The sequence below is a fragment of the Oryctolagus cuniculus genome, chromosome 8, assembly GCF_964237555.1.
Source record: "Oryctolagus cuniculus chromosome 8, mOryCun1.1, whole genome shotgun sequence".
NCBI lineage: Eukaryota > Metazoa > Chordata > Mammalia > Lagomorpha > Leporidae > Oryctolagus > Oryctolagus cuniculus.
The window spans coordinates 64,436,104-64,461,340 of NC_091439.1; positions in this window are offsets into that span (position 1 = coordinate 64,436,104).

Below are 25,237 nucleotides of genomic sequence, written 5' to 3' on the forward strand. Positions count from 1 at the left end.
AAGTGTCACTAATGAGCCGGTTCCCAATTAGCTGTGGAGGTTTTTCAGGGCTCTTGGCAATGTTCCCATAGCTTCTGGAGGCTGTTGCTGCCTACAAACGGAGAGGCATTTCTGCTTTGCACGATTCAAAGGCAAGGGCTGCTGGGAAGGCAACATTCTGGTTTCATTATTCCTTGCTAGCGGGAGAGCAGAATACATTGCTTTAAATGCTCAAATATGTTATTTGTGAGGAAAAAAAAACTGTAATTCCTCCTGCCTGATCCAGCTCTTCATTACTGATTTGTGCAACTGCACGCACACATCCAGCAGCCCACGATGTTCTCACAGACGAGGCCTCGGAGAATCCTGCACAGCAATTTAGAGACTGCAGGGTGGAATGAGACTGTAAGAGAGGCAGCAAAGGGTCTGCCATTTGGCTGTCGGAGAAGCAGTGACAGTAGGTCCACTCTTTGGGTGCCTTTGAGTTGGCCTGAGCTCTAGGTGGGAGGGCAGCTCCATTTGGGCATTTTTAACAGGTGCCATACCAACAGCCCCCGTCCTTCCCTGAACCACTCTACTAGTAGAAAGCGAATCACTGGGTTGTGTCTGAGCTTAGAATGTATTTGGGCAAAGAAAAAGCGTCTGTCCTTGAAAGACATCAGAGCACAGCTAGTTTGGCATATGCAGCCTTTAAACATAGGATGAAAACTGCCGGTGACGGTGGGGTCCTTTTCTATGCACTCAGATGTCAGGATCATAGAAGTTGTGTGCACGAAGTACCAATACTTCTGCTTCACAATGACTTAGGAGCACAAGGCCCAATCAATGGCAACACATAGCTAGACCCGAGTTGAGTTCACTCTAACTCTCATGCTCTTGCTATTATATCATCCATTATAAACCAGGGAATTAAGCCTTCAGAGACCTTGCACAGGTGGGTAGTGAGAAGGAACAGAAGTGCTGTTCCCATCGGAATTCAGAACCGTTAACAGTTTGTACACCACCTTTTTAGGGCTGTATACCAACACCGTAGAAGCAGAATGACTTACACTCCTTAGTTTCATCTGAGCGAAATGAGAAGTAGATTTCACAAGTGGAAATATATAATTCCTTAGCCAAGGGGGAATCTCCTCGGTGGCCTGTCGTTGATGGAACATTGGGGATGTAGCTCCAGGAAGGGCCTTTAATATCGCCAGTATGTACTACCGAATATGTGCTCAGTGCTGCCATTTTTGCCTGGGGCCACTCACACATAAGTGGTGAAGATTGACTGCGATACCAGTGCATAATATTTTCCTTAAATAACACCTTACACATTTCTGGTTCTTTATTTGCAGGAAGTCTGTTTGCAATGTTAACAGTGAAAGTTCTACAAGAGCAGTAACCTTTTGTTTGGTTTTCTTTTATATCCTTAAGGGTATTCAAATTTCTCAATATTCAGTATAACAGGTGGATGGATTCTTAGTGACTTCCTGACTCATTTACCCAAGACATGGTATTCACTCACATGCACGGCACTGTGTATGTGTGTCTGGTAGAATCCAGAAGGTCACTGATCCATTGGACCTGGAGTAACTTCAGACAAAGAAACACAACAGGAAGAAAGAGTTCTGCCTGCTCCCCTGCTTGCTATTCAACTGATCTTCCACTACTCGTCTGGGGAGCAGAGGACAAACTTCAATCTGCCCTTAAGAAGGTGAATAGCTACAGAAAATGAAGAACAACATAAATTATAGAACAAGAATGCATGAAAAGTGGTAGTTTTCCCTTTTCTTGCAATCTTATATAGTAAATCTCAATTTTTCTCTTCACAAAGTGCCACTCAAGTTTACTTTTCTTCTTCCTATAAAGCAGCGTGTTATACAGATACAGAATACGTTAGCAGATAAGGAAAATAGACTTTTGGCCTGCAGACATTTCCTGCTTTTCTTTTTTTTAACATTTTTTTTCTTTTTTTATTTGACAGGTAGAGTTATAGACAGTGAGAGAGAGAGAGAGAGACAAAGAGAAAGGTCTTCCTTCCATTGGTTCACTCCCCAAATGGCAGCTATGGCCGGCGCTGCGCTGATCCAAAGCCAGGAGCCAGGTGCTTCCTCCTGGTTTCCCATGTGGATGCAGGGGCCCAAGCACTTGGGCCATCCTCCACTGCACTCCTAGGCCACAGCAGAGAGCTGGACTGGAAGAGAAGCAACCAGGACTAGAACCGGGCACCCATATGGGATGCTGGTGCCGCAGGCGGAGGATTGACCAAGTGAGCCACGGTGCCGGCCCACCCTGCCTTTCTTAATCTGTACTCTCTCCTTCCATGTCATTTTGTCATTTGCAGAATCGCAATGAGAAAACAGTTAAGGAGAAACTTAAATTACTTTCTCGGTACTAATGAGGCACATATTCTAGATGAGGCATGCTGCTTGCAAAGGATTAGTTCTAGTAAAGTTGTGCTGGGTAGAAACACAATAATCACGGTGCCAATCTGAATCTAGAACTATCAAAGTATCTAGAACTATCAAAGTATTGCAAAGACGGTGGTGATGATGCGGGAGGGGGAGGCAGGGATAGAGCGGGGAGAGGGAGAGAGATCGGGGAGAGAAAGGGGTGGGAAAGATCTGAGAGACTGTTCCTTGAATGCTGGAAAGCACTTTTATTGTAGTACTTAATTTTATTCCTGAAGTGCCCTTGATCCAAAGCAGAAAAAGGCACATAATCCTGCTAGTCCTTGTTTTAAGGGTGCTTACTGTTTTCTAAATTCAATGAGTACGAAACTTCAGAATGATGAGGACATTCTTTGTGCCACGTTCTGTAATCCTAATAATAATTCTGTGATTTGGGCATCATTATATTCCTTTGTAGATTGATTGCCTGAGATATTGAGCTATCAATTTACTTGTACAACTTCACTACTGCTACTGTGGGAAAACAAGTGTACTTGCTCTCAACCATGCTCATTCCACAGCAGTAGCCTACTTCAGGAATCTGGTAGTTTCAAAGTCAGGTGTTCTGGTGTCTCCTTTCTCTCAGCATCTCCTGAAGTTCAATACCATTCCTGTTCTTCTTCAAGCCCACTGAAATAATTAGGGGAGGAGCTGGCACTGTGGCAGAGTGGGTGAAGACACTGCTTGCCATGCAGGCATCTCATAGGAGCACCAGTTTGTGTCCAGGCTGCTCCATTCCTGATTCAACTCCCTGCTAGTGTGCCTGGGAAAGCAGCAGTGAATGGCTGGAGTGCTTGAGCCCCTGCACCCATATGGGGGACCTGGATGAGGCTCCTAGTTCCTGGATTCAGACCAGCCCCGCTGTAGCCACTGAGGCCGTTTGAGGGGTGAGCCAGCAGATGGAAGCTCTCCCTCTCTGTCTCTCTGCCTCTCCCTCTCTCTCTCTCTGTAGTGTTGGCTTTCAAATAAATAAATAAATCTTCTTTAAAAAAGGAAAAAGGAAGTACTTTATATGAGCTCGATTGTTTAACATTAAAAAAATTGGGGGGCATTTGCTGCTTGCAGGGGTGATGCCAGAGCAGAGAAGAGGAAGGAAGCCTCGGTTACAAGCTCAAGCAGAAGCTTGCTTCTCACCTGGAGTGGAAGGGCTCATGAGCTTCATCCGCTCTTGCCCTTGCTCCTTGCTAGGTACTGTTGAGTGGGGAGCAGTGGGGACAGGGGATCTGTCTGTATGGGCACTCAGTGTTTAAGGCCAGGAAGGGTGTCTGTGGGACACAAACAAGGGTGACAGAAGGTGGCTGGTACCCAAAAGTCTCATATGGAAGCCCACCACAGACAAAACCCATTATGTTCAAATAAAAGTTGAGTTCAAATCATAAAAATAAAACAAAATAAATATGGCCTTTAGGGTAACATTTTTCATTTAGGAATAGAATTTCTTTCATGCATCCTATTTTATGGAGGCCCATCATCTCAGCAATGTATACCAATGAATTCTCTTTTCAATTTGCTAGTTATGTATTATATCTCAATTGCTTATTTAGTATGTTCTACCTCTTTCTTTTTCATAATGAACAATATGCCAAATATACAATTCTATTGGACTGAATTACTGAGAGAAATTTCCAGACCTTTTATTCTAAAGATTTATGTATTTGAAAGTCAGAGTTACTAAGAAAGAGAGGGAGGCCGCGCCGTGGCTCAACAGGCTAATCCTCCACCTTGCGGCGCCAGCACACCGGGTTCTAGTCCCGGTCGAGGCGCCGGATTCTGTCCGGTTGCCCCTCTTCCAGGCCAGCTCTCTGCTGTGGCCAGGGAGTGCAGTGGAGGATGGCCCAAGTGCTTGGGCCCTGCACCCTATGGGAGACCAGGAGAAACACCTGGCTCCTGCCTTGGGATCAGCGCGGTGTGCCGGCTGCAGTGCGCTGGCCGCGGCGGCCATTGGAGGGTGAAGCAACGGCAAAGGAAGACCTTTCTCTCTCTCTCTCACTATCCACTTTGCCTGTCAAAAAAAAAAAAAAAAAAGGAGAGAGAGAACGAGAGAGCGCCAGCACTGGAGATGGAAGACAGGAGCCTGGATCTTCATCCAGCTCTCTCACGTAGGTGGCAAGGGCCAAACACTTACTCCATCTTCTTCTACTTTTCCCAAGCCATTAGCAGGGAGTTGGATTGCAAAGCGGGGCAGGCAGGGCCTGAACTGGCACCCATATGGGATGCTGGCATGGCAGGCAGTGGCTTCACCTGCTATGCCACAAGGCTGACCCCACAAGTAACTTCAAAATTGAGAATATTTTTACTTAGAATGCAGGTAGTGTGCTGAAGGTTCATGATATTCTCATATAGTTTTGTGGGAAAGTCAAGATTTCTTTAATAGGTTAGGAAAAATCTTCTGTTCATGCAACTCCTGTCTCTAAGGAAAGGTGCCTTTTAAACTTCCTGAATCCTGTGAGGACTGCATGGGTGAGGGATTTCTTTATCGATGAGGCCTATGAGGCAATGCATATGATTAAGGGTGTGGTTTTGTGACCATAAAATCAGTTTCTCAATGCAGCTTGACATTTATATTGTTGGCCGGCGCCGTGGCTCAATAGGCTAATCCTCTGCCTAGCGGTGCCAGCACACCAGGTTCTAGTCCCAGTCAGGGTGCCGGATTCTGTCTCGGTTGTCCCTCTTCCAGGCCAGCTCTCTGCTATGGTCAGGGAGTGCAGTGGAGGATGGCCCAATTCCTTGGGCCCTGCACCCGCATGGGAGACCAGGAAAAAGCACTTGGCTCCTGGCTTTGGATCAGCGCGGTGTACCGGCCGCAGCGCACCGGCCGTGGCAGCCATTGGAGGGTGAACCAACGGCAAAAGGAAGACCTTTCTCTCTGTCTCTCTCTCTCACTCTCCTCTAACAATTTACAATAGGCAGTGCGATGCTGGCATGGACTCGTCTCTGATCATCTGTCTGTCACTCCTCTCTCTGGCACCTGTGTCCACCAGGCTGCCTTCCCTTGTGTCCCTTTTCTGGCGTTTCTGTTACAACTGGAGGAAGAGACTCTGTTTTTTCTCTTTCTCCTACCTGCAGTCCATCTGTAAAGAGAAAGAAATAAGGCAGGAAAGGAAATTTCATTTGTCAAACTGATCTACTTTCAGCCTGCCTACTTGGAGATTGGTTTTCATTATTTAACTCCAAACAGAAGTAAGATGTCCCCCAAATCCATTTGATCCAAATATAGCTAAGATCAGTGCCTTAGACTCTTCAGAGACTTTGAAAATGTCCCAATGAAAATGTGTGTTCAGTTATTGCCCTAGAGAGGACACTGTTCTGGTTGTATATTCAATGAGCTTGAAGTAGTACCAGCTCCTGGGGTATCTCATCAGTCACTTCGAATATTGGTTTATTGCTATTCATTTTTATAGCCTGTCAGCCAATTTCCAAACAAACTCAAATAAATTGAATACAATCTTAGAGACTTATTTTATGAGACTGTCACCTGTTCATTGAATTCAGAATTCATCACATAGGTTATTCTTTTCCCCAAAAAAGCAATTGAGTTTATCACAAACCTCTCTTTGTTTTTTAAGATTTATTTATTTATTTGAAAGGCAGAGTTACATAGAGAGAGGCAGAGACAGAGAGAATGAAATCTTCCGTTCGCTGGTTCACTTCCCAAATTGCTGCAGTGGCCACAGCTGGGCCATCTTGAAGTCAGGAACCTGGAGTTCCATTCTCCCAGTGGGAACAGGGATCCAAGCATTTGTGCCATTTTCTATTGCTTTCCCAGGTGCACTAGCAGGGAGCTGGATTGGAAGTAGAGCAGCTGGGACTCCAATAGGCTCTCATAAAGTATGTCAGTGTTGTAGGCAGTGGCTTTGCAACCAGCCTGGATCACAAATCTTTATTCATAATTCCCCAAAACTGAGAATTTGGTAAAAGTGATAGTTTTGTTTTTATAATCTGTATTAAGTATGTTTTGTTTGAGAATTGATCGTGGTTGACTCTATTATTAAAAACAATATTTTATGTATTTTTGATGAATAATAAAATTTCTGATTTTTAGGATGATTTCCCTTGAATTTTTAAAATTTAATATATTTAAGATATACAACATGGTGTTTCTATACAAATATACACAAATACACACTATAGTGAAATAATCACTGCAGTTAAGCAAATTAACTTGTCCATCATCTTTGTGTGTGTATGTGTTGTGTGAAAAGAACACCTAAAAAGTTTACTTTCTTGGCAAATTTTCATTGTGCAATACATCACTAACTGTGAACTTCATGCTTTCTATAACATCTTCAGAACTCTTCTTCATAGAGAGCTGCAAGCTTGCACCTTTGGACCTACATCTCCTCCATCCCCTTCCTTTCTCCCCAAACTGCACCTCTGATAACCATTATTCTACTCTATTTCTACATATTCAGCCTTTTTAAAAAGAAGATTTGACTTATAAGCGAAATCATGCAGTATTTTTCTCCATGTATTTGGATTATTTCACTGAACATAATTTCCTCATTTCTTTTGCACTAATACGAATAGCAGGATCTCATTTTTTTAAGGCCAAATAATATTCCAGTGGACAAAGTGACTTCAAAAATGTTGTGAAAAATGGAATTAAAAAGTAGATTTATTTCGGTTTAGAGCAATTTTGAAATACATGCATAGTTTTTCATAATATGCATTTTATGAACTTTTTGAAATCATATGCATGGTTTTCAAAACATTTTGCTCCCAAATGGACTTTATTTATTTATTATTTATTTATTTTTATTTTATTTTTTTTAACAGGCAGAGTGGACAGGGAGAGAGAGAGACAGAGAGAAAGGTCTTCCTTTGCCGTTGGTTCACCCTCCAATGGCCGGCGTGGCCGGTGCGCTGCAGCCGGTGCGCTGCAGCCGGCGCGCTGCAGCCGGCGCACCGCGCTGATCCGATGGCAGGAGCCAGGTACTTATCCTGGACTCCCATGGGGTGCAGGTACCAAGCACCTGGGCCACCTCCACTGCACTCCCTGGCCACAGCAGAGAGCTGGCCTGGAAGAGGGGCAACTGGGACAGAATCCAGCGCCCCGACCGGGACTAGAACCCGGTGTGCCGGCACCACTAGGCGGAGGATTAGCCTAGTGAGCCGCGGCGCTGGCCCCAAATGGACTTTAAATATATTTCCCTTGAATTTTTGAAGTACCCTTCATACATACCACAATTTCTTTCTTTATTCATTGACAGAAGCTTAGGTTTCTTCTATAATTGCCTGTTGTGGATAATGCTGCAATAGACAGGGGAGGGCAGATGTCTCTTACACATATGGACTTCCTTTTTTTTGGAAATGTACCCAGCAGAAGGACTGCTAGATCATATGATAGTTCTATTGTCAGTGTTCAAGGAACCTCCATACTTTTTTCCATAATGGCTGCTCCAATTTATATTCCCACCTGCAGGATACAAGTGTTCCCCTTTCTCTACAACCTCCTATTTCTCAGATTTGTTAGCATCTAATTTCATGCACCTTTTTCTCTTCCTTTCATTATAAACTTTGGAATTCTAATTTTAAAATATTGAGGGTTTGTAAAGTGTTATCTATCTCCCTTGTTGTCAAATCTCCCCAACCAAGCTGACATCACCTGTATTCTTCCTTTATTAGTGGCAGGTTTGAGGTGGTTCAGCAGCTGCTTCCTTTAGTCTCCTTTTATAATTGCAATTTAAATCCTTCCTCCCTGTTTGATGGATTTAGAATTTGCTTTCTTTAGATGCACTACCTTCTCATTCTGTTCTACACATCCTGATAACTGCCCTTCCTCCTCCCAATTTGCTTATTTTACTTGCTTGTCTTTTCATCATGATTTGTCTCCTAGCGCTCGTCTTTGTAAAACAGTTATAGCTTACGTGATTCTATGGAAAGCTTAGTTTCTTTCTCTCTGTTGGTTTCTACTGTATTTAGCTTTAAGAGATGTTTTAAAAAATGTATTCATCTGAGGACATTTGGTCTAGTGATTAAGATGCCGATTAAGACACCTACGTCGCATATCAGAGTACCTGGGTTTGATCCTTAGCTTTGACTCTTGATTCCATCTTCCTGCTAACACACCCAGGAGAGAAGAGTGACAGCTCAAGTAATTTGGGTTCATGCCACTCACCTGAGAGACTTGGAAGTAGTTCCTGGCTCTTAGTTTTAGCCTCAAGGCCATTGCATATATTTGGGGGGTAAATTGGCAGATAGAATCTCTCCCTCTCTCTATTCCTCTCGCTCTCTCTCTCTGTCTCTCAAATAAATTTTTAAAAATGTTTTTACCCACCGTGTTTCAGATCACACTTCTATAACTCAGTTTAAAACCATTGTTGTGATGTGACGAGTTACAACAGTGGATTTGTTATTTGAGATTTGTTCATTTGCCATAATTTGTAAGCAAAATGTGTTTACTTCATTGTCTAGAATAATGTAATTCCCATGTTTCACTCATTCTGAAATTCTGATTATTACGTGAAAAATCACACAAAATCCTGGGTGTTCCCAAGAAAGAACTCCTTGCTTATTCCTTTATGCATTTCAGCCCTTCATAGAAAGACGCATGGATTTCATCTGTCGTCATCCACAGGGGAGGAAATGAAACTGTCTTTTCCTCCTTTGCTTTTCATATATGAAATATCATCTTGATGTTATTGATAATACTATCCTCCATTTGATTAAGTTTCTGTCAGTAAATATATATCAGTCTAAGCTAGGGACCTCGTTAGGTTTCTTTGCTTTTAGTAGCCAGAGCTAGCTTGGTCAAGACTACTTGGTCTCCCAGGATCGATGGTAGCTGGAGGCTCAATCTTAGAAATAGACAAACCTCAAGAGGCCTGAAATCCAGGTGGCAGGAGCCATCATGGAACTGTCTTGTAGGAGCAGTCTGAACTTAAATAAGCTGGCTATGCTAGACCTGGGTAAGCTAGCCACTCTTGCTAGGTTTTATCTGGTTGGGTTTTATGGAAATAGCTCCCTACTGACAGACCTTGTATCATGGACCTGACCTTTGACGAGGGATGGTTGGCCTCGCCCAACTGGGAGGAAATAACTTTATTAACAGAAGTTATTTGGACAGGAAAATAGATAGTAAATGACTAAAAATAATTTACTGAACTTAGCATCTCCAAACAGAAATTTCATTCACACTTGGGGAGACATTGTGGATGCACATTTGAACTTCCAGGACTATGGTGACCTTGGGCTTCAGCAAAGCCCTAGAATAGAAACACCAATAATGCGGAGAACACTGGAGGGCTTCAGTGGAAAGGAGATGAACAAATGATTGGTTGTGATTATTCTGTAGCTCTTCATAGGCCCTGGGTGTGCCGAGATAGGGTGGGTGGTTCTATATCTCAGCATGTTTGGGTTTTACATGAAGCTACTCAGGCAATTTGGCAAAATCTCTGGATTTGCTGCTTTTCAGGTTGGTGGAGGTCAAATGAATGTACAAGAATGTAGTTTATTGCCCAAGTCAATCCAGTTGTTTTTAATGATATCAGTTACTCTAATGGTATAGGGTCAGAAAATAGCACCCCCAAAATTAAAAAGTTGATAGTGCAATCTGTGGAAAACAGATCCTATTAGAATTGTAATACATTTAATTTTTTGTGTGTGTGTAACCACGAAGAAGCTACAGTCCAAAGGGTTATAGATAAATTTTTGATTTGAAGTTATATTTTTATCAGACTTAGTCTAGAATAATAATTTGTTCAATCCATACTTATTAAGAAATTACTATGCTCATTTTATAATAACTTTTTCTTCTTTAAGTTAGCTTTTATTAGAATAATCTGTACTTGTGAAAAAGCCATTTTAACCAAGATTTAGGAAGTATAACAAGCATCCCCTGTGCCCTTCTTTCTAGGACAGACCTGCTGCTTGTGGCCACAGCTTTTAACTCATTTGACTTTGACTGATTCTTCTGGTGTTTGCTTTCAAGATGTTAGTAAGTATGCTTATATTACTGTTTCTTTAGATTCGTTTTTTGACAAATGAGGATTTGTCCAACATACCACCATTCTACTTCTCCTTCTGCATTCCTCTATGGGGGTTATATAGCTAGATTTCATATTCTTTATATTGTTCACTTTGTAATTTGGAGTATTTAATAATACTGTTATTTCATCAAATTCATCAAATTCTTTAGAATTCCACTTTGCAGGTTGATGATATTATTGCCCCTATTATTATGATTTCCTATGGCTCTTTATCTTTCCCACCTATAGAATTTGCCATATCAATTTTAATTTTAACATTGTCTAGGTTGAAAATATTTATAATTTGTAACTTAGATTGATGTTTCCCATAGTTTATTTCCAATAGAAATTAAAAAAAGATGTTTACAGTATTTATATCAGGATATAGCTATTGTACTTAAATTATATTTGCTTTACATAATATCTAATTTCTTATGTCTTACAATACTTGAATTTATCAAAGAGACTCATTTTCAATTATGTGTTTCAGCCAGGTATTCTACTGACTTTTTATTTTTTATTTTCCTTCTTTTGGGTCACATTTACCTTTTTTCTGGTTTGGGCTGGCTTTCTTGTGTAGTGCCAATATTTCTTAGGTTATAAATCATCCTTTATCTTGATTTATTCCATTGTTTTACTTTGCACACCCTCTAGTAATTTCTTAGAAAAGTGTATCTAAGGAAAAAATTCCTGTGTCTGTGAACGTTTGAAAATGTTTTTTCTTCCCTTCTACCTGTGAATGAACAGGTGTTGTCAGCTGGTGGCAGGCTTGACTTCACAGAATACCAGCATCAGACAAGGTAACTGTGGTCGTGATAAAGTAAACAAAGTCAGGATCAGTCCACAATCAGTCCATATAAATGTCCAACATCCTCTCTCCCAGCCAACATGAATGACAACATGAATGACTCTTGCTTCTATACTGACTAAACTTTAGATGCAACGTCTCAATTTTTCTTCATTCCTACATGAAATCATTCAGAAAACGAATCGTGCTATCATTTCTACCTCTTGACAGTGTTACAGGGAAAACAGCAGTGAAGAAAGTTGAACCTAGTTATAGTCTCACGTAGAAAATTTCCAATGCAGACAAGGCAGTGAGCAAAGCAAGATTTATCTAAGTCAGAAACCTGCCACAGCAGCCAGGAGGGAGGCTCCAAGAGAGGAGACCTGAGAAGCTGTGACAGTTGAGTCTTTTTTTTTTTTAAGATTTATTTATTTATTTGAAAGTTAAAGTTACAGAGAGAGAGAGAGGAGACACAGAGGGAGAGATTTTCCATCCTCCGGTTTGCTTTCTAAATGATCACAGTGGCTAGGGCTGTGCCAGGCCGGAGCTAGGAGTCAAGAACTTCTTCTGGTTCTTCTATGCGAGTGCAGGGGCCCAGGGACTTGATCATATTCTGTTGCTTTCCCAGGCACATTAGCAGGGAGCTGGATCAGAAGTGGAATAGCCAGGACTTGAGCCAGTGCCCATATGAGATGCTGGCACTGTAGCACATGGCTTAACCTGCTGTGCCACAGCACCAGCCCTAAGAGTCGAGTCTTTTAAGTGAAATATTTTTGGGAAAAAAACAGAACAGCAGCTAACAATCAGAGTGGAGACAAAAACCCATCAAAAGGCCAGAACTGTAATCCTGTCTATCTTGCCCCTGATGAAACAAAAAAGCCATCCTAAGGGTGTGATTGGCAACTTGTTTCTAATCTCATGATAAACTAAAAACTCAGAGGGGTAGACTCACTACTTCCTTCCTATTCTTGAGATAAAACTGGAAACTCCGAGGAGTGGAAGTTGCAGTTTTATCTTGCTAAATGCAGCTGCTGGAAAGAAACATGTATTTTGTACCCTGTTAAAGAGACTTTCCCTTTCCTTCTTCTGACTGGGACCCAATCTAACTGCCTATTAGTCCATCTACCTCCTCACAATAGTACACAAACCCCCAACTTCCTTCAGTTGTCAATATAAGCCTAAATCCTATCATAAGAACTATCTTAGACCCTCTTACAGATTGCCCATGGCTCCACATTAGGTCTTTCTTGCTGCAGCATATATCAATTCACCCACTATTGTTTGACTACAAGTGCATTCTTGGTGGCCTTTGACAGCTGCAAATTGACATATTTGTTGAGTAATTTGACCAGGTATAGAATCCTAGGCTAAAAATCCCACTATCTCTCTGTTCCAAAAACTTGAAAGTATTGCTCTTCTGTCTGCTTACTTCAATCTTTCTGATGAAGAGTCTGGTGCTAATCTGGTTTTTGTTCAATGATGTGTGTTCAATTTCTTTGGAATTATGAGGGAGGATGGATAACATTAGGTAAAATTTATTGAGTACTCATCATGTTTCATGTATGAGACAATGCATTCTTCACGTGTATTTAATCCTCTCAAAAGTCAAATGAGAGAGCTACTATCTGAGGCTCATATAAGTGAAATAACTGGTTCAAGGACACATATATAGTTAGTGGCAGAACTTGGACCTCAGCCCAGACCTGTCCTACTCTTAATCCCTAGGGCTGCACAATTATGCTAATGACACTTCGGGGTTGTCTCCTGAGCACTTGGGCATAAAGATTTATTTAGTGAAAAAGTTGAAACTACTGATTAAAATCCAGATTTGAAATTACATATGGGTTTCATTGGCAGGCAATTCCCAACTTAAAATTTCCTCATGTTTGGCTGAATGTAATTCAAACTTAGGAAAAGAATGCCAGCAGCAAGTCCAGGGAGATTAGACTATGATGAGCTTCTCTATGCAAAGGAAAGCTGGAATCATGTGAAGCACTGACATTCCTGACCAACATACTGAACCACAAGAAAAATTTGCATTATAAAAACCTAGAAATTTCATTTAGAATGACCTAAGAATCTCTTTGGTTTCTTTCTCTCTCTCTTTTTGTATTTGAAATGCAAATATCTGGTTATAACAAAGGAAAATGCAAAACTGTAAAATAAATCAAAATGGATCATTTACAATTAAAATAAAAGAGGTTCATGTAAGTGAAGGTGGAATTGGAAAATGAGTGGTTGCCCAAACCCAATCTTCGATGGTGAAACTCTGCATCTGAAGCGCTCATCAGGGTTTCCAGCCACAAACCAGATCATGCACAGCCTGAAAAACTACCCAACTCTCATCAAAGTCTTAGCAACCTTAATTTATCTCTCCTCAAGTTCCTTAGATAGATGCTAGTTTTCTGTGAATCCATCAGAAGGAAGGACAAATGACCAGAACAGCTTTAGTGAAACTGAATTGCTGCAGTTTTTGGCCAAAGGGACACTTCTGTGGCACCCTTTGTTTCAAAGTGTAATGACTTTCCAGCAGAAGTAATCAATGTTATACTTGACCTAGCTATGGCCAAACAGAAGGACACAGCATATGGAATATGAATCCTGGTACAAAACAAAACAAAACAAAACAAATCAAAAATAAAACATGGGACACTCATGACAGTTTAGGTCATCTCTAAGAGTGGGTTCCTCAGAATTGGCCCAACCATTATACCTTGCCATCATACCTTGGTCTCCAGATCAACAACATATATATATATATATATATATATATATATATATGTTATTTATATATATATGTTACTTCTCTCTCTCTCTCTCTCTATATATATATATATATATATTAATAAACAAAGACACAACTCCTGCTACCACCTTAGGTAGGTCAACCCACCCCATTTTACATAACACACATTTTTAATGGAGAAATGAAGTTCCTGGAGAAGTCAGGGAATTGGAGAGAGTGAGCCATCACAGTCTTACATTGTTTTGTTCTGTAGGAGGAACACTCACAAGAATTTTTCTTACCCAGCAAGATAAAGCACCATTATCATTTCTGCTTAGCCTGTTAGATCTTTCCACTACCAAGTTTTCTTTTTCTTTCCTGCAGGTATCTTGGGATTTAGAAAGGAGAAAACGTAGTTTCTCTGAAGGCAACAGCTCTGGATGTTTCTAATCTGTTCCAGCTCATTTTCCCAGCAATTTCTGGAGCAACGTGATTAGAGACGAGAATATCTGGATGTGTGGGGCCAGTCATCCCCTCCAGCAGTGTGGTGGTAGAGGGAGGAGAGGAAAAGAATAAAGGGAAGGGCATGGAAGGATGGAAGGGAGAGGAAAGTCTTGTTCTTTCCTCCTAACTAAGGTGCTTATGTGCCAGAATGAGAACAACCTATCACACACACAGCGGTAGTCCTACTATTAATTAAACTTCAGACTTCTGCTAATTTTATCTGCTGTTATTAACATGTCGTCTCTTATCCAGAAATAAGACCAACAAGCCAGCCAACAACATGAACAGAATGTTGTGTGACCTACTCTTTCAAGCAATACCTGCATTTTTTTTTGCAAAATTTAACAAAAGTTATTATGCTCCGAGGAAAATTATAGGTTAAAATATCCTTTGCTGGCATTCAACACTGTTGTCCCTGCAGTGAGGAATGATTATTTTATTACTCATGCTGCAGTATCACTGCTAGTGGAAGATGGTACGTTTTAGCCAGTTCTTGTTCAAACTATCGTGATGAGTTTGATCACAAATGCCTAGAAAATTTTCTTAATACACACCTTGATTCAGTGCCCTTTATTTTCCAGAGCAATCCATTGGTAATCTTACCTTTACTGTCTTTATAGAATTTCTTAATTATCTTGTTAATGTAGGTGATTTTTACAATGAACTCTACCAGTAGTAGGTTAGCAAAGTGTCCAATGTCACGTACAGGAAGGGCAACTGTTAACAAATCACTGCAGGATTCAAATTCTATTACATACTAACTGTTGGACTATGGCCTTACTTTTCATATCAACATGGCATACATATTAATCATATGTACCTCATAGGGTTATTTTGAAGATTTACTGAGATTATAAAACATGGTTAAATTGTGTCAGACATAGTAAGTCTGAATAAATAAATTTAGGTTCTTTCCTCAATCTAGGAGAGTGAGCATTAGGTACAATACAGAGAAAAGTTGAGAATTTTATTAATACTCAGCCATGCTAAAACAGGCAATAGAACCTTAATGAACTTACCCCATATCTGTAATTAATTAATATGGAGGTTCCTGAAAGTGACTCATTTACATCTATGACCTACCTTCACGTATTTCCTAATCTCAAGGTTTAAAGCAAGGTACCCTTACCTCTTGACTACCAAGTGAAGCTGTTTATTCTGAACAGAGGATCTTGTTTTTTTTAGGGAGATTTGAGTTCTTCCAAATTCTCACCATATTTAAAATGCGTTTGACTTTCTGTCAATTGCTATGCCAACTCACACATATGTCCAAGGGGATTTGAAATGCCCAACCTCCCTCTTTTTTTGAGCCACCGCTCAGATTTTAAAAAGGGCCTGGAGCCAGCACTGTGGTATAGCATGTTAAGCCACTGCTTGTAGTGCCAGCATCCCATATGTGTGCAGGTTCAAGTCCCAGCTGCTCCACATGCAATCCATCTCCCTGCTAATGCCCTTGGGAGAAGCAGTGGAAGATGGTCTAAATGCTTACGCCTCTGCATCTATATGGGAGACTTGGAAGAACCTCCTGGCTCCTGGCTTCGACCCAGTCCAGTCCTGGCTGTTGCAGCCATTTGGGGAGTGAACCAACAGATGGAAGATCTGTCTCTTTGTCGCTTCCTCTCTGTAATTTTTTTCAAGAATAAAAAATAGATAAATTTTTTTAAAAAAGCAAATGGGTCTTGCTGATGGTAGCAGGTTACAGAATGTACCACTGAGATGCCTCAACGACAGTAAACAATATTCTTTTTGTTTGATTTTCTTCCTACCATTTCAATGATCTAACAGAAAAGCTACAGTAATTATAACCCTATTACCCCAGATAGGCTAAGGGACTTTAATTACTAGGTAGGGTACTAGTTGAAGACTTTATATACAATAGGTACACATTAAATATTTCTTGAATCTGTGATGTTTCTGGAACCTTGTAATGTTTCTCTATCAGAAAATATCCATATTTGCAATCTCATATGGCATAGAAACTTCCCTTCTCTACCATTTAATCATTTGCTGTAAAATATTATCCAGTCTGCCAGCAAATCCCTGGCAGTGTGCTTACATAAAACCCAGAGGGGTAGGACATGATGAATATGTAAAACTACTGGTAACATAATTCTCTACAAATCATTAGAAGTTTGAGGTCTTGTGTCAGTGGTTAGAATTCACTGGAACTGGACAAGATGAAAGCACATTTGCAAGTAATGAAAAACCTAAACATATCACCGACTGTCTTTTCTCTTTTATGGACACACTTAGAATCTAAGCATTGCAGTATGAGTACCTTCTTGCTACTGAGTGAAACCTGTAAGAGAAAATTGGATTTCATTGAAGTATGAGGTGTTCCAAACACTCATTGCTTCTGTCTCACTTGAAAAACAATTCCCTCACTGCTCAGAGACATATTAATATCCCTCCCCTGTCAGTTCTTTGGGTTGCAACTAAGCCAAGAATGAAATTCACTGGAAGTTGTAAGTAACAGAGGATCTTTGTCATAAATGCCAGAAAATTATTATGGGGAAAAGTTACATTTCATCAGCATTTTTCAAAGGTTGTTTCTTTTCATATTTTTTCTCTTAAAGTGAAAAGAGTTTCATTTCAAGATTGCAATAAGTTCTGTACTTCCTTGGCCCAGGCTGAAACGTGGAGTTGGGCCAAGAAGTTGGCAAAATCCTTGAAACTGTGTACCTGGGAGGGTGACATCCAAATGATCTGAGATTTAGAGATGTTATGTAACAAGAAATTATGACTATCTAGCTTTTAGGGTTTTTATTGCTTTGTCACTTTATGAGATGGGACAAATTCTAAAATACATTCATAATCTTGATGTTTACAATCCTGTGAATGATTTTTGCCATGGATAAGTCTGTTTCCCCTTTTAAAAATCCTCGATTGCCCTTGATATTTGGGTTGCATTTTCTTTTTTTTTGTGTGTGTGTGTGTGTGAATCTATTTTTTTTAAACTTTTATTTAATGAATATAAATTTCCAAAGTACGATTTATGGATTACAATGGCTTCCCCCCCATACCGTCCCTCCCACCCACAACCCTCCCCTTTCCCACTCCCTCTCCCCTTCCATTCACATCAAGATTCATTTTTGATTATCTTAATATACAGAAGATCAGCTTAGTATACATTAAGTAAGGATTTCAACAGTTTGCTCCCACACAGAAACATAAAGTGAAAAATAATAGATGATTTTTTTTAAATGATGATGAAATCAGGTCAGACCTATTGTCATGTTTAATCCCAGTGAGAGTCAAGTTGGGAGTTGATAATTTCTTTTCTTTTTTTTTTTTTTTTTTTTTTTTTACAGAGGATCAGTTTAGTATGCATTAAGTAAAGATTTCAACAGTTTGCACCCCCATAGAAACACCAAGTGAAATATATTGTTTGAGTACTCGTTATAGCATTAAATCTCAATGCACAGCACATTAAGGACAGAGATCCTACATGAGGAGTAAGTGCACAGTGACTCCTGTTGTTGACTTTACCAATTGACACTCCTGTCTATGGCATCAGTAATCTCCCTATGCTCCAGTCATGAGTTTCCAAGGCTTTCTTGCTTTCTTTAGTTGTCATTTACTCATCTACATTTTCTTTGCACCAAATGAGTCCAAGGGAAGGAATGATAGAAAATGATTAAGGACTTATCTAGTTCTCAACGAAGTTAATATTACTGGTTTAAGTGTCATATAAGCACATTAACACTGATTTGAACCCTGGGAACTTGTTCTATCAACATCGAAGTATGAAGCTGATGAATGAGAAGACAATCTTAGCGTAGTTCATTGGAAAAAGTAAAGAAATCCCTGCACATGATAGACCAAGCAGGCTTCTCAGCAAACAGCCCAGTCTGTGTTCAGACTGGGGGTTTCATGGACATGAGTATGGGTCCCCTGTCTCTTCTCTCCTCCCTCTTCTGGGAAAGTGTGGGTGGGTGAATTTCACTTGTGGAACTCTCCTAAACAGACCCTTCTGGACAATACTGGCTATCAAATTTCTTATCTATTGGAGAAGCAAATGACCCCTTCAGTGTAGTGATTATGACCTTGTTGGACCAGCTGTTTTGCTCCCTCAATTCACTGAATTTCTTCTGATAAAGGACAGGCAAGGATACCCTGGGCTGGGGGAGAGAGACAGACAAGAGGCTGTGTCTTGCTTTCAAGACCTGTCTCTTCATTCCATCGCACATAAATTTATTTTCTTTAAAGCTTGTCATGGCCCATCTTACACACATAGACTAACATATCTACCATGCTGCATTAATAAGCAGTCCTTTTACTGTAACTCTGACCTTGTTCCTCATGTTTTTCTGCATTAAGGCAACCTAGCCAATGTTTAATTTGATTCTTCAGACATCCTCATAACTCAGGTGAATGGCTATTATTTAGGTTATATTTTAACATTGGTAAGCTTCAGGGAATCCCTGAAAAATATTGAAGTGAGTCATTTATAATACAGTTCCAGGAAGCCTTATAGGATCATGTGTGGATGTGAGCACGCATGTGAATATATGTATATATGCACTCTGGTTGCCTGGAGGAATCTGTTGTCAGTCAACACAAAGCAAGCACAGTCAGGTTTTTCTCATGACATAAAGAAATGCTCCATTGCTTTCTGAGGAAAACAGTGATGCTTCCTCTCAAAATAGATTAAATTCTTTTCATATAAATTTAAACAACAAGAGCCCAACATGTAATCAACACTCCAAATTATATTGAACTTCCGGAATTTTGTATCTAAGGAACGACTTCTAAAATACACCTAGTAAATAGAAATGTTTATTATTAACTGCTAATGCTTTCTTATTGAAACCTGCTGAAATAGCATAAAACACATACGTTGTGCAGAGTAAGCTGTTTATTATGTATTTTTTCCTTTTGCTACCAGGTGAATTAACTTTATTCTGCAAATTAGAGAACTCAAAGTTATTTTACATTCTGGTAAGACTTGTTGATTCTTCATAGGATTTTTTTTTAAAAGATTTATTTTATGTATTTGAAAGGCAGAATGACAGAGAAAATGAAACAAAAGGGGGTAGAGAGAGAGAGAGAGAGAGATTGTCTCCATCTACTGGTTTACTCCCCACATGGGTGCAACAGCTGAGGCTGAGCCAGACAGAAGCCATAGCCAGAAACTTCACTAGGGTCTCCCAGATGGATGACAGAAATACAAGTATTTTAGCCATTTTTGCTGCCTTCCCAGTCACATGAGGGAGCTGGATGGGAAGGGGAACAGCTGGGCCTTGAAAAAGCACTCTGATATAGGATGCCGGAGTTGCAAGCAGCAACTTAACCTATTGTGCCACAACATGGGCCCCTTTTCATCACATACATTGTTGAACATAAATCTCTTCTTCCGATTCCTACTGCATCATTACTGTTGAAGTGTTAATACTGTAGTCTCTGTTTTTATAACCTCCTTCTTATCTCCATGACTGATCCTTTTTCCAATCTATGTCCTAAAACTCTAGCCAAATGCATTTTCTTAAGAGACTCCATCCATTATTACACTCATACCAAACAAAAGAAGATAACAGGAAAATCTCTTCATTTATCCTCATGGCTGCAGAATAAAGTTCAAACTTCTCCAAAGTTTCTTCAAAAATATGTCCACATTGATTTTTTCCCCTAATTTGCTTCTTTGGGGTGTGAATTTTCTAGTCAATTCAACCTGGGTTGCTTATTGATTCCCAGGTGTTTCTAGTACATTCAAATTTGCATATCTTTCCTTGTTACTGTTCTCTGATGTTAGCTGATGGTTGTCAGGATATGCTGCAAGCCTTTTTCCTATGGGAATCCAGTGATCTGACCCTAGAATAACTACTGACAACCACAGGTAAATGAACATTAGGAAAAGCACAAAGGGAAGGAAGGAATAAATCTTTCCATGCAGAGAAGGCTGAAGTTGTAGTCTACTTGAGGAGGAAATGGAGAGAGTCACCTGAAGAATGAGTGCAATCGCTTGGCAGACAAAGGACGTGCAGAGTAGAAGTTGAGGGGTGCGTTAATTTGTTAGGGCTGTTTTAATGCAGTACCACAAACTGAGTGGCTTGAACAGCAGAATTTACTGTCTCACAGTTGTGAAAGCAAGAAGTTCAATACCAAGAGGAGGGCAGACTGGCAATTTCTGAAGGATATGAGGGAAGGGTCTAGTCTAGGCCTCTCTCCTTGGCTTATCAATGTGTGCCTTCTCTCTGCATCTTTTCACATCAACCCCTTTCTGTGTGTGTTTACCGTTGTGTCCAAAATCCCCCTTTTATAAGTGTATCAGTCTTCTTGGATTGGGACTCACCCTAATGACTTGATTAGCTGTGTAAAGATCCAATCTCCAAAATAAGGAGACTGAAGTTAGGCAGTCAGGATTTCAACGTACTATTTTTGGAGAATGCAATTCAACCTATAACAGAAGGAGAACTAACTGTGGCTGGGGGATCTAGTAAGAATTGGCATAATTAGTTCATTGTGAATGCTGTGTGAGCTTGTGAGTAGGGCTAGTGTAAATATTTATTATGAAGTAATCGCAGTCATTTGATGAGAACTATGATTAATTAGGGTCTATGAAATAGCTATAGCTATGAGTGCTAGAGCTCCACTTAATGGCTATATGACATTCATATCTCTTTCAGTTGGTTTCATCTTCTATAGAAGGGAAATAATAAGTTTCAGCAATATTGTATGGGTACAAATGAAGGGTTTTCAAAAGATTTATGAATAATGCATATTATGAAAAAACTACCATAATTTCACTTTTTGTATTCAAATAAACTAGTACTAACTTGTTAGAATACGTGTAAATGAGATCTAGCTTTGGGCAGTCACAAGGATAAGACATCAGTTTGAAAACAGCCTCTATCAGAGCAACATGAATTCTCCTGAAATTGAAGCAGGAACAAATATCCAATTTATGCTGAATCTTGGGAGGAAGACTAGAATAATAATGGATGTTCTATGAAAAGTTTATGGAGACAATGCTCCAAAGAAACCAGCAGTTTACAAGTGAATAGCTCATTTTCAGAAAGGATAAGACAATGTAGAAGAGAAAGTATACAGTGGCAGATCATGCCCATTTAGGAAGAAATAATTAATCTTGTGAATGCCGTAACTGAGGAAGGCCACTGATGAACACCCCAGAAGTTATCCAAAACCACAGATATCTCAACTGATTCATCTCACACAATTTTGGCTGAAAAAATTAAAGCTGAGCAAGCTTTCTGCTTCATAGTTGCCAAAACTGTTGTGCCTTGACCAGCTGCAGACCAGGTCAAAGCTTCCAGTGGAAATTTTATACCAGTGGAATCAAGATTTTGAAGCATTTTAAAAAAGAATTGGAAAAAGATAGGAAGCATGGCTTTTCCAGTAATAAACCAAAGACAAAGCACAATGAAAGCACTGGTTTCCAAGATGTGGAAGTGGTCCAGTCAAAGTCAAAGTTAACAGGTCAAGAGCAAAGATCATGGCAACAATTTTGGGGGATGTTCAAAGGATTTTGCTTATGAACTTTCTGGAAGGCCAAAGAATGATAATAACTGCTTACCAGGAAGTGTTTTGAGAAAGTAGGCCAAAGATTTAGCAGAAAAATTCATGGGAAATCTTCACCAGAGAGTTTTCCTCCCTCATGACAATGCTCCAGCTTGTTCCTCTCATTACACATGGGTAATTTTGTAAGAATTTCTGTGAAAATCAATAGGTATCCACTGTACAGTCATGATTTGGCTCCTGATGACTTCTTTGTCTCTTAATCTTAAAAAAGTTATGTAAACAGCACCTGTTTCTCTTCAGCTACTAATGTAAAAGGACTTCATTAACGTGGCTGAATTCTAGGACCCTCAGTTCTTTAGGATGGCTGTAAGGAAAAACAGGCAGAACACAGAGGAGACAGGATACCAGCTCACAGCCAAAAGGAGTTTATTCAAGGGAAAATAAGTTTGCAGAGGTGGCTGACTGCCAGTGTGCATTCAGGGCGAACACGTGGCAGAGAGCAAGAAGGTAGTTATAGGCTGGATTTATGTAGCATAAGCCAAGTAAGGGCCATGATGGGGAGCTGAGCTGAGCTGGCTTTTCTCTGGTTTTTCAAACTCAGTGGGTCTTCCTCTCTGCAGGCCAGTTAGTTGGAAAAAAAATGCAAAGAGCTGAATGGAGAAGAATTCATGGCCTGGGACCAAGCTGGCCCAAGAATGCAGGAGCTAGGGAGTCCCCTGGGGGACTGGGTCTGTACCTCAGGCAAGGAGCCAAAATGGCTCTGAGACCTATGTCCCTGCTCCATCAATTGCTATCATAACTTACAAAACAGTCTTAAATTTTATGTTGATGAATAGAGTATATATTTTAATCTTTTAATTCTACTTTTCCACGAATCTTTTGGCATTCCCCTCACATATAATAAACATCTTTGGATTGCACCTGGCAAATAGCAGTTGCTTACTAAATGTTCATTCTGTACCACTGCATGTGTGAAAGAATCTTCCTATAACATTAAATAGAAATTACCAGAATTGACTTGCTTCAGTTTGGCAGGAGTCTTTCCTCTCCTTTGGAAAAAGTAATGAACTTCTGGAACACAATTAACTGACTTGTTGGAATTCCTGTCCTCTGTGAGTAGAGTAGCGCTGCTCAATAGACATTACTTCATTTAATTCCGAAAACAAACATGTGATCTAGGTATTACCACCACCACCGCCGCCACCACCATCATCACCATCATCATCATAGCCTTAGGTTTACAAGTGAGAAATGAAAGGTCAGAAAAGTGGAGTAATTTTCTGAAGTAGGTTGCCAAGTCTGCTTCTAACACTGGTGGCCCGTTTGTTATTCTACATGGGCAATACTGTGTGTCTACTCACCTCTCTAGATGGGAAAGCAACCATGGCTCTTAGTTGTAAAATATTCCAGGGAAATATGTCACAAACCAAAAACAGGTAGGCACATAAATAACAGTGCATACCTTAAATACCATATACAGAGACCTTGGCTCCTTTTATAATGATTTATGAAATCAACTCTTGTTGCAAATATCAAAGTTATCATTGCTTGCGCCTTTAAATTAAACCAACAGCTGATTTCACGGTCACTTTGTTTTCTGCTGATGACTGAAGTAGCACAGACCCAGCAGAGAAGCCATGGAAGTGGAGATAGGTTCCTCCCAACAGCACTTCCAAGGCCAAAGTGATTAGAATTCTTGGCCATCCTTGTAACCACAGACAGCTGTGCAAAGAAAGGGATATGAGCATGGTAATTGGGAGCTACAGGGCACAGGAAATGGGGCAGGGAAGGTTTCTAATAATTACCTGGCACAAGCAGCACATTTCATATCTATGAGTAGCATAAACATTGTCTTTGTTCCTGTTATTCTTCTCATTGAAATACACAGATGTTGAATGTCTACTGTATCAGTTTACAGGTATCTAGGTACGTGAAAACACAGAATGAAATACTGAAAGACTGTCCAACCTCCAGATATACTATAGTTTCATAAATAATAATTTGAAAATATATACATAATGTGGTTAAATCTGTGTTATAGCAACTAGAAAATAAAACTCAGAAGAGGAATAAAAGAGAGCTTCATGAAATTTTTAATGGAGTATAACAAGATACCCCATTAATTAGTGGTTTAAAACAACACTTATTTATTATTTACATTTTCTGTAAGTAAGAAGCCAGTCACTACATTAATGGATTCTCTATTCAGGATGGAATAAAGATGTCTGCTGAGGTCTCTCATTTGAGAGAAATATTTAAGCAATGTTTCTAAGTACATGTGCTCTTGTCTTCAAATTAAAAAAAAATCCTGTATATATATATATAAGGACCAAGAGAAATTCTGGCTGTTCCCCATAAGAAAGTGAAATTGCAGGTTGAGTGATACAGTATACTGCTCTTTTCTGGAGATTTATCACACAGTATAGCCACCCTTGGTGTCACCTTGTTGAGTAGTGAAAAATCACTTTTTTATAGTTAAAAATATTTATTTGAGAGGGAAGAAACAGAGAGACCTTCCATCCACTGGTTTACTATCCAAATGCCTGTAACAGCTGGGGTTGACCTTGACCACAGCTGGGAGGCAGGAACTTAAAACAGGTCTCCCATGTGGGTAGCAGGGGCCCATGTACTTGAGCCATTATTGCTGCCTCCCAGGGTATGCACTGGTGGGAAACTGGAGTTGGAAACCAAGTACTCTGCTGTGGGATGCAGGATCTTAAGTACTAGGTCAAATATCCATTCCAGGAAACCACTTTCAAGTGGTTCTGGCAATGTTATATCTCTGAGACCTACTCTGGAAGGTGTACATGGAGCAGCTGTGTTCATGTTGAGATGAGTAGAACGCCCTTATTTTGTTTTCTCTCCCAATAATGACAAGTACTTAATCTTCATGGTCTCACTTCACTGCTGGTACTGCCACTTCAGGTGTCGGGAGATTTTTCTATATTCAAGTGTTGCCTCTGAGCCCCATTGTTTCTGTTCCACCACTTTCAGATTAACCTGTCCTTTGGAAGGAACTTTTCTAGCACTTCTCAGTCCCCAGGGATTAGACTCTACTTCCAATGGGTCTAATTATTTCACCTCCCAAGAGGTCCAGCCCTTTAAGTTATAACTGATGAAGAAATAGGAAGTAATGTCTCCCAGGAAGTAAACTCCTTCGTTAAATGATGTCATATGATCAATTATATGGTGAAAGATCATTATTTGGGGTTAAGGATACCCTACTTAAATATGTTTTTATTTTCTTGAAATTGTCAGTCCTAAGTATGGCCCTAGGTTCTGTGAATGTATGTATTTGCATCACTTCATTTACTTTTCAGTCTAGGAGAAAAAAGCCTTATTCTCAACGTTAGACATATAGGAA